We start from the raw sequence: 15145 nt of genomic DNA, 5'->3' as shown, positions 1-15145 counted from the left end.
TCAGAAGCCAGCAAACTCCCTTAGGCACCCGCCAGCTTTGAAGCCAGCAAGGCAGGAAATTAAGAGCTGTCTTCAAACAAAACTTCGGGACTCCTCCAGGAACGGGCTGGCTGCAGGGAGGGGGGGGGGGAGACAATTTCCTCACTGTCTCATCTCCTTCTAGGCAGAACTGGATTTAGGTAATCTGGGACTTCTTGTCTCGGAAAGTATGACAGCCCCAAATCTCCTGCCTGCTATCAGAGGCTTTCAGGACTGGAGAAGCAGAAGGGATAGACAAAAACCGGTTTGAGCACAATCAGGGATATGATCTACAAGAGGTGTTATTTATCTACAAAATGTATATCCAGCTTTCCTGCCTTCTATGGTCCCCTGCAGACAGCAGCCGGAATGAAGCATTCTGTAGCAATTGAAGTCTCTGAACACTTCTCAAGGGCAGCCCCCCCCCCCCCCCCCGAGCACATTGCAGTAATCTAACCTAAATGCAACCAGGGCATGCACTCCAGTGGCCAGATCTTTTCTACCCAGGAAAGGCTGCAGCTGACAAATCAATAAGGTAAAGGTAAAGGTATCCCCTGTGCAAGCACTGAGTCATGTCTGACCCTTGGGGTGACGTCCTCTAGCGTTTTCATGGCAGACTCAATACGGGGTGGTTTGCCAGTGCCTTCCCCAGTCATTGCCGTTTAACCCCCCAGCACGCTGGGTGGGTACTCATTTTACTGACCTTGGGAGGATGGAAGGCTGAGTCAACCTTGAGCCGGCTGCTGGGATTGAACTCCCAGCCTCATGGATAGACAGCTTCAGACAGCACTTCTGCCGCTTACCACTCTGCGCCACAAGAGGCTCGATAGAATATAAGCTGGTAAAAGATGATTGAATCGGTGCGTCCAAGGTGCCATTGAGTCTCAGAGCTTCTAGCCTCCCTGGTATTGATAGACTGAGGCTTCGAATCATTGGTCAAACTGATTTGGAAGCACCATTTAGAATTTCAGTGCTGCAATTGTATGGAATATTTCATGGGCCTCCATGAAAATAATATTCATTTATGGCAGGACTCAAGATACCTTTATTGGCATAGCATCACTTTATGGCATATGCTAACACAATGTATTTTTAGGACTCTGACTGTACTTGGACAAAGCCTTGCAAATGGATCTGGCGTATTATACCAGAGAGTGGTACTCTTCTGTCGCCGAGTTAATTGAGTGCAGGAGAGTTTAGACAATTTGTTTGTACAGTGGGGGGAAAGTCACCTTTCTGATGCCTGTAAAATGGCTGAACAATTTTAATTAAATTTTCCAAAATAAGCTACCTTCTGGCTAAGGCTAAAGATGGAAAATAGCAGGCCTAAGGGGAAAGTTATAAAAGAAATGAGAAACACTCTAAGCAGAGTGTCGACAGAAGGCAATAACGGCAAACCGGTTGGCGGCTTTATAACATAGCAGTGGCCACCAAGAGAAAAGTAGAACTTCACCAGTCAAGCGCTTTGCAATCCTTAGGAACAGGCCTGCAACAAGGAATCGTTTCCATTTCCCTTTCTGGTAGGAATTCTGCAGAAGACCATTAACTCTGAAAAGACTGTCTTCACCAATAGTTCACTGAACCTTTGTGTCAAATTGGATTAATAGCAGCATCCCTGCACCCACCAATCCCATAACCCGAAAGAGTTTAAAGAGAACATCCGTTCTGGGAGGCATTCCTAGGATTTCTCTGTGTTCCTAATCCTAAAATAACTGGAATGTAGTTAACCAACCCATTATTGTCTTCACAAGTCTATGGAAGGATTCAAAATGTGATATCCCACATGCAATATCTGAAGGCCATTTCTACCACCTCGGGACTATCACCTTAACTATGTCTCAGGACGTCCAATCTGAGCTGATAAGCTTTGCTACTTCCTGTCTCCAGGGCCCATTCTGCACATGTAGGATAAAGCACTTTCGATGCAGTTTAGAAGTAGAAAAAGTAGGAAAATCCAGCTGAAGATGCACCTTGAAAGTGCATTATCCATTGTGTGCAGAATGGGCCCAGGTAGGCTTGATTTTCGAATGTTAAATGCCAAATGCTCCTCATGTTAAATGCAGAAAGCCAGCAGGTTAGGCAAAAGACTATTGTAAACTTTCCCTATAATGGGCTCATTTTGTACATTCAGGTTTATTTTTTTAATGTAAGAGAATATTCCGAAAGCTTTCTACATTCCAGACTTCTGCCTCTTCAGTCTATTATTTGGCTCTGCTTTAAGGAAGGCTTTGGAAAGGAACAGACAACAGAGAAGCCTGTGGTTTTGGGGGATGCACTCTGGCCCCCCACTTCACAGACTTACAGCTTGTGTTGTCGGTTGCAGAATAGTTGGGGAGCTTACTGCCTGGGATGAAGGTTCAGAATTCACACACTCGTGTGATAAGCAGCTGTGGGACCTCAGGCAAAACCATATCCTGAATTAATCATGGCTTGTACCTGCATTACAACAATTTGCCAAATGTCTTTGGCGCTAACTAGAAACATATTAATAATGCTGCAGAAGTGCCAAACACCATGTTTTCCCACCCTATCCCACCCCCAACTCACAGTCTGGCTTTCAGGAAATCTTCCAGGCTAAGAAATTGGACCCCCCTTCTTGTTTATACCAATCCCGTGTTCCATTTTCTAAAAACAGTTCTCGTCGTTCTTACAGTGCCATTTGTTCATACCAGCGACCCCTAACACGGTGCCTTTGAGAACCCGTTGTTGGGCTTCCTGGCCCCTATTTATTCTTTGCCGAGCCATTTCTTCCCCCAAACAGCCTGCCAGTCCTGTCTTTCCTCTACTGCACTGGAGTTGCTGGTGCATGGAAAGATGCTTGCTGGTGTCACCTTGCTGTCTTCAGAGACCATCCCTTTAGAAACAGCTGCCTGTGTCACTGGAGAATGCTCCCTTTGCATCTTCGCAGCACTTTGTGATTGGCCCTGATATTTCCTGGCAGCCATTTTGTGGCAGTGCACACTCCTTGCTCTCAAAACTCCAAGCATGCCTGCGGGTTCAATAAGAATAGAGTTCCCTGGTTCTGACACTCTTGGTTGGCCTGAGTACAAGGAACTTAAACTTGTAATAAAGTATGAAAATATCAGCCCCCTTCCCCATGTTCAACCATAGCCCTGTTCATTCATTACTATCTGGGACTAGGATCTGGGAGACCCAGTTCTGGATCTCCACTCTATCATGGGGATTTCTGGGTGTCCTTGGGCTAGTCACAAACTCTCACCCTAACCTACCTCATAGGATTGTTGTGAGGATAGAACAGAGGAGATCAACTCAAGCCACTTTGGGTTCCCACTGGGGAGAAAGTGGGGTATAAAGTTAGTAGATAAATCGCACAAATCCAGCAGGATTTGATCACTGTAGCCTTTCCACTGAAGGGAAGGTAGCATCTGCATAAAACCCAGCCTTTAAAAGTTCTGATCCAACAACAGATTTTGGTGACTGCATTTTTATCTCTCCACTTTCCCAAAGAAGATCAAGATCATGAACGGGGCCTGTGTTCGACTAGGATCTGGGATAACCTGATCCTCTCTTCTCCACTTTGTCCTCACAGCGACCCTGCACTGTAGGTAGGTTAGGCTGAAAAAAAGCAACTAAAGAAGAAGAGTTGGTTTTTACACCCTGCTTTTCACTGCCCAAAGGAGTCTCAAAGCAGCTGACAATCACTTTCCATTCCTCTTCCCACAGCAGGCACCCTGTGAGGTTGGCGAGGCTAAGAGAGCTCTAAGAGAACTGCTGAGTGAGAACAGCACTATCTGGACTATGAAGCCCAAGATCATCCAGCTGGCTGCATGTGGAAGAGCAGGGACTCAAATGCAGCTTGCCAGATTAGAAGCCTCTGTTTGTCACTGGACCAAGGTCAACTGGAAAATCTAATAACTTCTAGCATGGTGCAGTGGTTATGGCATTAGGGAAGGACTGGGGAGACTAAGGTTTGCCAGAAAGGTAGAGAGACTTCTCTGCCATGAACCTTGCTTGGGAACTTTGGGCCAGCCACAACTCTTCGCATCCAGGACACAGTTTTTCACTCTTTTGGTGAGACTCCTGCATCTTGCTGGGAAGTTTTACCTGTTCAGTTTTAGCCCGATGTACCATTATTAAAACCTCCAAATAAAGTTTCCCTGTCTCCTATTGCTGTGGATACCACAAGTGAGAACACAGCAAAGTCAAACAAACAAAGTTGGAGAGAGGCAGACTTCTTGTTTATGGAGGGAAAAAACAATGAAAGTGTCACTGGATTGCCGGGAGAGCTAAATATTTATTCAGTAAGCACCCTGCTGAACCAAAAATGACACCAGCAAGTTTTCGCATCCAGGACTCCTGAGACAATGTTTACATCCTGGTATCCATGGCGATAAAGCCGGGTCTAGGCCTTTCCCTGGCCCCCAGCTCTTCACACCTGGCTTGTCTTCCCTTCGTTACTCTGTTAAAGGGCAGCGTCCCCCAGATCCCAAGCCAGCATTGCCTCCCCCATTGGGCTGCCTCTGGGACCATCAGCAGAGGTCTAGGGTACAGTCAAGGGTTGCCAACCTCCAGGGACGGACTGGAGAACTCCAGGGATTACAATGGATCTCCAAATGACAGAGTTTAGTTCACCTGGAGCAAATGCCCACTTCGGAAGGTGGAATCTATGCCTTTCTACCCCACTGAAACCCCCCACTCCAAACCCTGCCCTCCTAACTGACCCACCTCTTTTAATCAGCAGTCAATCCCATTATATTCTATGAGGCTTGCTCTCAGAAAAGCATTCTTAGGGATAACTGTTGTTTGTCTACAGGGTGCCACTAGATTTTGCAATGCAGGCTTAGTTGATTGATTTAAATATCTGTTAATTTATTTTAAAAGCTGGTACTGATAAGCCAGGCAGCAGGTTTTAAAAACTGGTTGTTTTTAAAAATCCAGATTAGCTCAATAAGAGCTGAATACCTTCCACGTTCAATGAGGATGGAATATGTTAAATCCAGACTTACCCCACTGAGTAAAGAATAAGAAATGAACAGCGAGTCACAAAAACTCACACCTTACCACAAATTTTGTCAGTCTTTAAGGGGCTACTGGGTTCTTGCTCTTTTCTACTCCCACTGGGTGCTAGGAAGTAAATAACAGCTCTTCTCATTGCACAGCTTCCCCACCCGTTCTACAAGAAACATAAATGTGGCTCCGCATATCTGTCAGCATCTTAAGGTACAACTCACAGAACACTTTCTTGGAAGGTAGCCCCACTGAATGAAGTGGGTCTTGTTTCTGTGTAGGCCTGCTTCGGCTTGCTCTCTGTTGAAAAGGGAGGACAAATCTGTGAAGCCGTGCATTTACTTTCATTCATTTGTGATTAACAAACCTGCAAAGATTGTCGCCGCTGGTGGCATGATAAATATTATGTAAATTTGTCCCCCCGGGTTTTTATAAACTTTCACAAGTTTGCCAACTTTGAATTGCGAAATTCCTGGAGATTTGGAGGTGTCGAGTGGGGAGGCTAATTTACAAAGTCACATTTTTATGCATACCTGGGAAGCTTCCCAAGTCTGCAGAGACCTCCTACCTTGTCTACCTCCTACCTTGTATCTGGGGGAAAGATGGGGAAACCCCTGGAGGTGTACAGATGTGTCATGATTCCCACTTCAACCTGTGGTCCTCCAGATGTCCATGGACTACATTTGCTGGCAGGGGCTCATGGGAATTGTAGTCCATGGACATCTGGAGGACCACAGGTATTTGGCAGAAGTGTAGTGTTGCCAGGTCCCCTCTGGCAACTGGTGGGGAATACGGGTGGGGACTTACTGTGAGCAACAGGGAAGCAAAGCTGCTGTGCCCTTGAGACTAGGGTTGCGTGGTTTGGCCACCTCAGTGCTCACCAAACGCCAAGATGGCCAGTGCCATGGCGCAGAGAGGAAGGGTGGTGATAGCGCGCCAGCAGGCAGCTGCACATAGACACAGAGTTCTGCCAAATATCAGAGCATTGCCTCAACACTTCAGCTGTGATAACATCATTTCTGGGTCACGTGGACATAGACACATTACTGCATGTTGGATGGTTCTCCTTTGGGAGGTATGTTGCTCCCTGCCAACCAACTAATTGGTGGCGGGGAGGTGGGGCCTGGTAGCAGGAGACCCCTGCCTCCACCAATGGGTCTGGCAACCCTATAGAAATGATGTCACCATTGGTGCAACAAAGCTGTTCCAGCAGCACCCTTCCCTCCCCAGCACCATGAGTGACAGCAATGAGCCAAGAGGGATGCTGGGAGGTCTCCCTTCAGCAAAAGGTCAACACTGTCCGAGGGACCCTATATATCTGTGTGCCTTGGGAAGACTGAAACAACATGTCCTGATCCTGCACTTAGGGCCGTTTTGTCTGGGCCTAGTGTAATTCATGTTCAACACCATCCCCAGGAGATGACAAGGCCTGCCCGAGGTCCCAAACATCCGCAACCACAGACACAACCAGGCCAACCTTTCTTCCCACAGGAAAACACCATCTTCTCATAAAGGGGCCACCCTGCTGCTCGGAGCTATGAAATCCCCATTGGCTACACAGCTGGAAACCCTGCAGCGAGCGGCCTCCACTCGCCTCCCATAACCGAGAGAGAAATATTTTCAGATATTGAAAGTGGATCTTTTCAGAGCTAGCTTAAGGGCGAGACAATGGCTGTGGCCTGTATCATCTCTAACTCGGGCTGACAAATGCATGGCAGGCCCCTTGTCTGCGTCTTTGATGTATGCAAATCCCTCTGTCTGCTGTGCCTGGCCCACGCCTACTCAGCCTCCTGCTGCAACCTTTTGCACACAGACCTGGGGAGCGGTCTTCTTGGGACAACGCCCCCCCCCTTTGCATTGTGGGGAGCAGGTCCTGGCCCTCGGGATGTGCAATGTTGTGTGTGGAGGGGACGGATGGACGGGCTTTGTGTTAAAATTCCCATAGAAGACTGAGACTTTCCCATAGCATCCTAAAGACTGAAAGAGAGGCAGCAAAAGGGGACATTATTTAGGTCAAATGGGGGCATTTAAACAAGGAGCGTTCCCTCCAAAAAGGACCCCTGATTCATAAGGACAATATTTGATACAGTGCAAGCGAGTTGCTGGAAGATACTGAATTTGTAGGAGATCCTCAGATTGTGCTTATTTACGGAGCTGAATTAATCTGAATCTGTTGTATGCCAATAAAGGTTTTCTGAGTCTGAAAGTGCTGGGCTAAAGCAGAAGAAGAAGAAGAAGAAGAGTTGGTTCTTATATGCCGCTTTTCTCTACCCGAAGGAGTCTCAATGCAGCTTACATTCACCTTCCCTTTCCTCTCCCCACAAGAGACACCCTGTGAGGTGGGTGAGGCTGAGAGAGCCCTGATATTACCGCTCAGTCAGAACAGCTTTATCAGTGCTGTAGGGAGCCCAAGGTCACCCAGCCGGCTGCATGTGGGGGAGCGTGGAATCAAACATGACTCATAAGATTAGAAGTCCTCTGTGAGGTAGGTGGGGCTGAGAGAGCTCTGAGAGAGCTGCTATGTGAGAACAGCTCTCACAGGCCCAGCCCAACCTGGATCTCCAAATTAGAGGCCGCCACTCTTAACCACAAAACCAGGCTGTCTCTCTAAATGCCACTCCTGCTGGCTTTCTAAACTGCCCCTTGCAAGGGATGAGTTTTGCCACTTACGACGATCTACTCAGTGACCAATTAGCACATGATCTTCCTTGAGCCAAATCCCATACAACTGGAGCAGCATACACTTGAGGGGTAGATTGTAAGAACCGAACTTTTTACTCTTACTCTGTTGCTTGACTCCCTTTTCCTGTGCTCTGGGCCCTCCAGTTACTTCCCCTGTGCTGAGCCTTCGTGACAGCTCCATCTTTATCTGGACTCATGTTTGCCTACACTCCCCACAACACAACCTCAGATGCCACTTGAAAGGAAAAATCCACCCAGCCAGTGAGGACTCCCAATGAAAAGCAAACAGCTTGGCTCTGCCACTAGGCAAATCTCTCCAGTTAGCGTCTAACCACCCACCAGACCACAAACAACCCAGAAGGGACTCGGAATGATTATCAGGGCTTGGAAACAACCGGGGCAGGTGGCTTTCTGCTTTCGGCACCGACTCCCCGGACTCAGCCTTGAGCATCCTCCTCCCTTCCCTCACCCCAAGGGGTTCCCCATCCATCAAACTTCTTAAACAAGCCAGGCCATTACTTTAATTCCAGCTGTGGATTCAGTTACACTCCCAGGCTGCTCCATTAGCTGCCAAAACAGAAACTGTCCCCTCGACAAGTGTGTGGGGGGGAACCCAAACCCAACAAGTTGCTGTGGAAACACATTCCAGCCTGTGGGGGCTGCGTCTTCAGAGGTCAGAGTTCTGACCTCATGGGTAGCCTCAGGGCTGCACACTGAACTCTGGGCCCGTGAATGATGGCAGATGCTTCTCTGGGTATTGCTGGAGAGATCCCACTCAAGTCTTTGTGGCTGGACACCTGTGCTGCGGGAAAGAGTTCGCTCCCAGTGGGATGGGCTGCTTCTTGCGTTTTCGTGGTAGCCCACCCACCCCATGCTCCAGTGATCTGCTCGATAATCCTAGAGATGCGATAATGACCCTGAGGCAGAAGGCAACTGCCTGTGTGTCCAAAGATTCAGGGAAACTTCTCTTTCAGCAGCCTGTCCAACTCAGACGACAGTTCAACCCAGGTTGTAATGGCTTTGTGGTTCACAGGAGAGGGGCTTGTGTATCAGCAAGCACAGAAAACTACCTAAGAAAGGAATATTCCAGGGGTAGTCAAACTGCGGCCCTCCAGATGTCCATGGACTACAATTCCCAGGAGCCCCTGCCAGTGAATGGAGGGCCGCAGTTTGACTACCCCTGACTACATAGCATCACGCCATTGGAGGCACCCACTTTTTAACCATCTTGAATGATACAAACCAGGGTGGCCAGACTGCAGCTCTCCAGATGCCCATGGACTACAATTACCATGAGACCCTGGTGGCAGGGGCTCATAGTAATTGTAGTCCATGAACATCTGGAGAGCCACAGTTTGGCCACCCCTGATATAAATTGTTGGGTCCTCTTTCTTATGGCAGAAACAGTGGGAGGATAAACCACTGACGTGGTAAACCACTACGCTAACTAGTCCTGTGAGGTAGGGAAGGCTGAGAGAACTCTGAGAGAACTGATTGGCCCCAGGTCACCTAGCTGGCTGCATGTGGAGACACAGGGAATCAAACCCAATTTTCCAGATTAGAGGCCGCTGTTTTTATCAGTCCTTCCTGTCCAGCACTCCTGCCTTTATACTTCTTGGTGTATTTATAAGTTACACCTTGATGAAAGAGGCATAACTCTTCCTTCTGTGTGCCCAGCGAGTTCCCTGTCCCACCCTAAAAACACTTACTCCCCTCCCCTGATCTTGTTGTTTAAAATGAGAGCTGCAGTGCCACAATTTTAAAAGTTTTGTAAAAATAAAACTTAGAAGGGATGAACAGTACATCCAGGTAGGCCCAGGTACCCATTTCCCCCACAGATCTGAAGAAAGGAATGTGCATTCCTGAGAAGGTGCTGTGATGTTTTCCAAATGGATGGAACCGATTTGAACGCTCCTCTGGATCAAATTTGAGCCTTAGCTTGTCTCAGGTCTGGATCTGTGTAAACTGCTTTCCATGCCAGACTTCATCCAATTTCACCCATCCCCGGAGTTGAGGAGATTTCTTTACACCCCACGAAGTATGCCTCTAACCTTGAACTGCGTGTTTACATTTCTCCTCCACACACCCTCCGCTTGCGTTGCCTTTTATAGGCTGTTCTCGCTACAGGCATACACGCTGTTATTCTAAACAAGGACCCGCCGTCTGGGCATACCAGGCCCTGGCACATGCCACAGCTGCTCTGAAACAAACCGCAGCTCTGCCTTGGAGCACAACCCCCTGCAAAAGGCCATCTGGATGACTCTGGCATTTCACAGCTCTGAATCCACAGCGATCGCTTCGTTTCAGCTGATTGAAGGGGTGGAAAGGGCATATCTGTTCCAATTAATGTGCTGTGCCGTTTTGTTTGGGTTTGTTTTGTGGGATTTGGTACACCTGCTGAAGGGAGACCGAAAATGAGACTGCTGGACAGCAGCAGTTGGATTTCCCGTAGTAACTTTTTCGTTAGGCCACAGAGGCCCCCAATTCATTTTGGACGTAAAGAAGAAGTTGTTTTCTGTACCCCACTTTTTGTTACCTGAAGGAGTCTCCACGTCGCCTACAATTGCCTTTCTTTGCTCTCCCCAGAACAGACTCCCTGTAGGAGGGATTAGAGTTCTGGCAGAAATGCTCTGTGGGAACAACCCTAAGAGAATTGTGACTAGCCCAAGGTCACCAAACTGGCTGCATGTGGAGGAGCGGGGAATCAAAACTGGCTCGCCAGATTAGAAGCTACTTCTCTTAACCACTGCATCAAGCTGGCTGTCTTTCTTAGGCTTGCCAACTCACCCACTATGGCATTGAGGTGATATCTCATTGCTGCTGCCTCTTGGGCCCCACCACTGCTGAAAGGAATGGGCAGGGGGCAGAATGGGGTACATGTCAAAGTCACTTCTGGCAAAAACCTGGAAGTCAGGTAATGATGCTCTGGCAAAATCCTATATCGCTGGTGATATCCCTACTGGCAGTCCAAGCAGTGGCTGGACTTATCCTGGATGCTTTAGGCTGATCCTGCATTGAGCAGGGGGATGGACTAGATGGCCTCTATGGGTACATCCAGCTCTATGATTCTACTGAGTTTTTGGCAAAGGTGACATTGACCTGTATGTGGCATCCCAGCCCCCATGCCCCAAACCCCAAAGTCTTTTGAGGGCCTAGCAACTCTAGTACATTTTACAAGCTCTCTCTAGATAATTTATAACTTTACTTCTTCCCATGGATCTCAGGTCATTATGCAAAGACTCAATGCAAGCACCCAGCCAACAGTCTCCCTCTCTGTGTGCATGTCCCACACATGTTTTTTGCAAAATTGGGTGACTCACACACATATGAACCGGGTCCATTTCAAAGCATTATTTCGGAGACAGTACAATCTCCAAGGCAATGCAAAAGCAGTTTTTGGATCTCGGATGCCTCATCGTGTTCTTTATGTATTAAAATACTTGCATTCTGGTTACAAGACCCCCAAAAGAACTTAAGTCATTTATAAACATGTCGATAAAATCATTTCGATAAATCAAATCCCAGAAAAATGACCCCAACGACTGAACAGCAGATTTGCTTTGAAACCAAGGATAAAACCAATCTCCCATCCATAGTCATCCCAGATTAAAAGTCCGTTTCAGTAAACCAGAGGAATGATGAGCAAGAGTCTTAAACAAATCCCCTAATAATTGGAAAGGATGATGCTAAATCATTTCCACAAAGGACAGATAATTCCACATGCTCAGTGCTGCCATTTCACACATGAAAAACCCTGAAGGATGTTGTAGTTTTGAAGTGATAAACATGTACAGGCACCAGCGCACCTAAACATTAAAACGTTTGAACAATTAAAATGGCATTTAGAATAGCAATAATTCAATAAAAACACATAGCAAACAGTAGAAGAGGATGGCTAATAAATATGAGTGCTAGCTTTCAGGTGGGACTTAGGGGTCCCCAGGAATTACAGCTCATCTACAGAGATTAGCTCCCTTGGAGAAATTGGATGCTTTGGAGGGTGGACTCAGAAGAAGAAGAAGAGTTGGTTCTTATAGGCCGCTTTTCTCTACCCGGAGTCTCAAAGTGGTTTACATTCACCCTCCCTTTCCTCTCCCCACAGTAGACACCCTGTGAGGGAGGTGAGGCTCAGAGAGCCCTGATATTACTGCTCGGTCAGAACACCTTTATCAATGCTGTGGTTACCCAGCTGGTTGCATGTGGAGGAGCAGGGAATCAAACCAGCCCCCCCCCCCAGATTAGAAGTCTGCACTCCTAACCACTACACCAAACTGGCATTGTACCCCTCAGAGGTCCATGTCCTCCCCAGTCTCCACCCCCAGATCTCCAGAAGCTCCCAACTTGGAGTTGATAGGGGGAGGCAGATGAATGTCCCTGGGAAGAGAATTCCAAAGTTTTGGTGCCACAACCAAGAAAGCTCTTTCTTGGGTTACTAAACTCCGATGGTGGTGGCAGCCGAAGCACAGAGCCTCCAAAGATGACCTAAGTGAGGAGGCCAGATAATACGGAAGAAGGTGGTCCTTGAGAACTGCATGAGGAATTGCTTTTAATAGCTGCCCTATTACTGGCCTCTGTTTGTTTTCAATATTCAAGTAATTTCATATTGCAAGGAAAATCAGTGTTTCATTTTTCTAAGGGAACATCAGAAGTTATTTTCCTTGGATCATGATGGTTACACTAGGCTTTTGCCAGGTAATATACATGCCCGAATGAATGTTCTTGGCATTTTTGCTCTTAGGGGGACAGCAGGAGGTATTGTTTTGGCCAAACGTATGGAAACAGTCCCTTCACATCCAAAGGAAAAAATGCAAAAGGAGAACCTTGCTATATATCACTCATCTGCAGCCCCAAATGAACCATTATGATGACCTAGTTTGCCCTCCTGGATGACAAGAGCTTTGTTTCATGGAAAACTCCCACTTAAATTCCAGTTGATTCTGGTTGCATTTCAGGATGTTTAGGTTTTGGAAATTCGGTGGAATATCAAGACTCGCAGGCAACACAGAAGAACTGGTTTTTGTACCCGGCTTTTCTGTACCTTAAGGAATCTCACAGCAGCTTACAATCGCCTTCCCTTCCTTGCCCTCCAGCGGGTACCTTGTGAGGTAGGTAGGGCTGAGAGAGTTTGGAGAGAACTGTGACGAGCTCAAAGTCACCCAGCTGGCTACATGTTGAGGAGTGGGGAATCAAACCTGGTTCGTCAGATTAGAGTCTGCTGCTCATGACCACTACACCAAATTAGCTCCATGCTCCATGCTTGAATAGGGGTGCAGTTTATTGTATTTGGTGGGGTTACTATAGCTTTGACCTTCAAAGCTCCATCAAAACAGAAATCAAATTCAGCATAGACGAGAGGGATTTATTCGGACTGAAAGTTGGTAAAAAGCCCTGTGCAGTCTACACCCAGGAAACAATACATTAATAAATGTGAGGTTTCAATAATATATTCAGCTGGACATGCATCGACTGTAACATGAGAATTACTCAATGCACATATGAAGAAAAATCAAATGTGTGCTGTACAGATTGCACATGTATTTGCTTAGGATTGACAAGCTGCAGAGGAGGCCTAAAGATCTCCTGAAATTATAACTGATCTCCAGGTGACAAAGATCAGTTCTCTTGGGGACCACAGCTGCTTTGGAGGGTGGACTCTATGCTATCAAAGTCCTACTGAGCATCTTTCCCTCCCCTTCCCAGGCTCAACCACAAATCTCCAGGAATTTCCCAACCCAGAGTTGGCAACCTCAGCTGTGAGACAGTTCCATTTGACCAGTGACATGGAATGCTGCACCTGCAGGATTTCTCTATCACACAACTGCTGAAAGCATACCATTCCTGTCAGAAAAATCCTGATGTCATCACTATGCTCATGGTGGACCTAAACCCAGACTTGCCTGTAGTGAGATATCTGTGGTGAACATCGACAAAAGTGTGGAGAGTGAGTAGCCTACTAAGCTTCCATGACAGAGTAAAGCTTAGAACTTGGGTCTCAGCACCACACAACACTGCCTGAAAGAGTACCATGTGTTCCTCCTAGCAAATATGATCACATTGAGCTTTGGCCTGGTACAAGCCAGTGAAAGGGCACAAGCCATATTTGACAGCTTCAGACCTCTGCCCTCCATTTAGGTGAAGAAATTACCAAAATTAAAAGAACACAATTCCCACATCCCCGCCCACCTTCCCACCTTATGGCAGTAGAAAGAGGTTGTGCCAAAATATCCTAGATGCATGTACATCACCTGGTTTATCACTCAATATGCCCTTATGTAGTAGAACAGCGCCTGAGATTCTGTGCATACCTAAGCCATGGGAAGTGCTTCCAACAAAGGTTCGGCTCCCATCTGGCCACCTGCTTTTAGATTGCTCCAGCAGCTATGACAGGACGTACCATCGGCCCTTCCTGTACCGCCTGTTACAAAAGCAAGATGGCAGACCATCCCCTCCAAAGCACCAGCTATCCCACCGAAACAAGACCAAATGCACTGAAACAAAGACAGGGGTTATACCTCGCTTTCAATTTAGGTGCCCCTCCACACCTGTCCAGAAAAGGGACTTAAAAACAACAACAACGCAACCCTTCACATTTGAGTTTTATTAGGATAATGCATCCAGGACCATTACCTGGACTGGTTTTAATTAAAGCAGTACCTTAACAAGCCTGCACCTGCTGACCCAGGGCTGCAAATGGGTCCCCGAGGACTCCAATTCAGTGGGGAACAAACTGAAAGCTCGGCTCTGTCCAGCATGAGCTGCGTTTAGGACCCGCTTAGACAGAGCCTCTCTTTGCATCCCTAGCAGTCGGAAAGGACGTCCTCCCAAGGACAGCTGTGAGGAGGCGTTGCTAGTAAAACAGAACCTCACATCTGGGTCCCCGGAGCCTTCTGAGCAGGGCCTCCCTAGAGTGCATTTTCGTTTCCTTTGTTTGCTGGGCCCTACCATAAGATTTCGGTACTCTTGTGAACGTGCTGCTCGCGATACCTGTCTTGGCTCCCTCAGCCGGCAGCCCTCGCACTTTGGAGAGTAAATATTTTCGCAGAGGTTTGGCTGTCGACAAGCTGCTCGCTTCACAGAAAAAGGCGGCAAAGGGGGTGGGTGGGTGGGTGGGGGAGAAAGCAGAGAAGGTTTCACAGACGCCCTCTTGACATACCTGAGCGGAAGGACGGGTGAGGAGGACCGGCCTCGGCTAACTGGCCGACCTTCCTTCCCCTAAAAACGTGAAGCCGTCCCTTACCTTCAGCCCCGTCCGTACATTCCTGTCCACTGCCGAAGCCTCCCCTGCTCAAATCTCTGCTCTCAGGCTCCAGACACTATTCTTAACATTTCCTTCAAAGCAGACCCCCCCCCCCCCCGCCTGCCCGCCCCATATCCCACCATGGCTCCTTGCCCAAGTCACTTTCCACACGGAGCCAAGAAAACCTCACTCAAGGAGAAAACAAAATTACTTGGGAATGATGCGAACGGGAGGGATGGC

The 15145-nt window shown here is 47.7% G+C and overlaps 1 protein-coding gene across 1 annotated transcript in view; it reads right to left on the bottom strand.

Moving 5' to 3' along the window:
* CDON (cell adhesion associated, oncogene regulated) overlaps positions 1-14926 on the bottom strand; it is a 106005-nt gene extending 91079 nt beyond the window's left edge. The window contains exon 1 of the mRNA XM_077306431.1: positions 14906-14926. The gene's annotated coding sequence lies outside the window, so the exon portion shown is untranslated. The remainder of the gene's footprint in view (positions 1-14905) is intronic.
* Between the last annotated feature and the right edge of the window lie 219 nt (positions 14927-15145).

The sequence above is a fragment of the Paroedura picta genome, chromosome 12 (assembly GCF_049243985.1).
Source record: "Paroedura picta isolate Pp20150507F chromosome 12, Ppicta_v3.0, whole genome shotgun sequence".
Lineage (NCBI taxonomy): Eukaryota > Metazoa > Chordata > Lepidosauria > Squamata > Gekkonidae > Paroedura > Paroedura picta.
The sequence above is the reverse complement of the archived record's forward strand: the minus strand, read 5'-3'. Positions and strand labels throughout refer to the sequence as shown.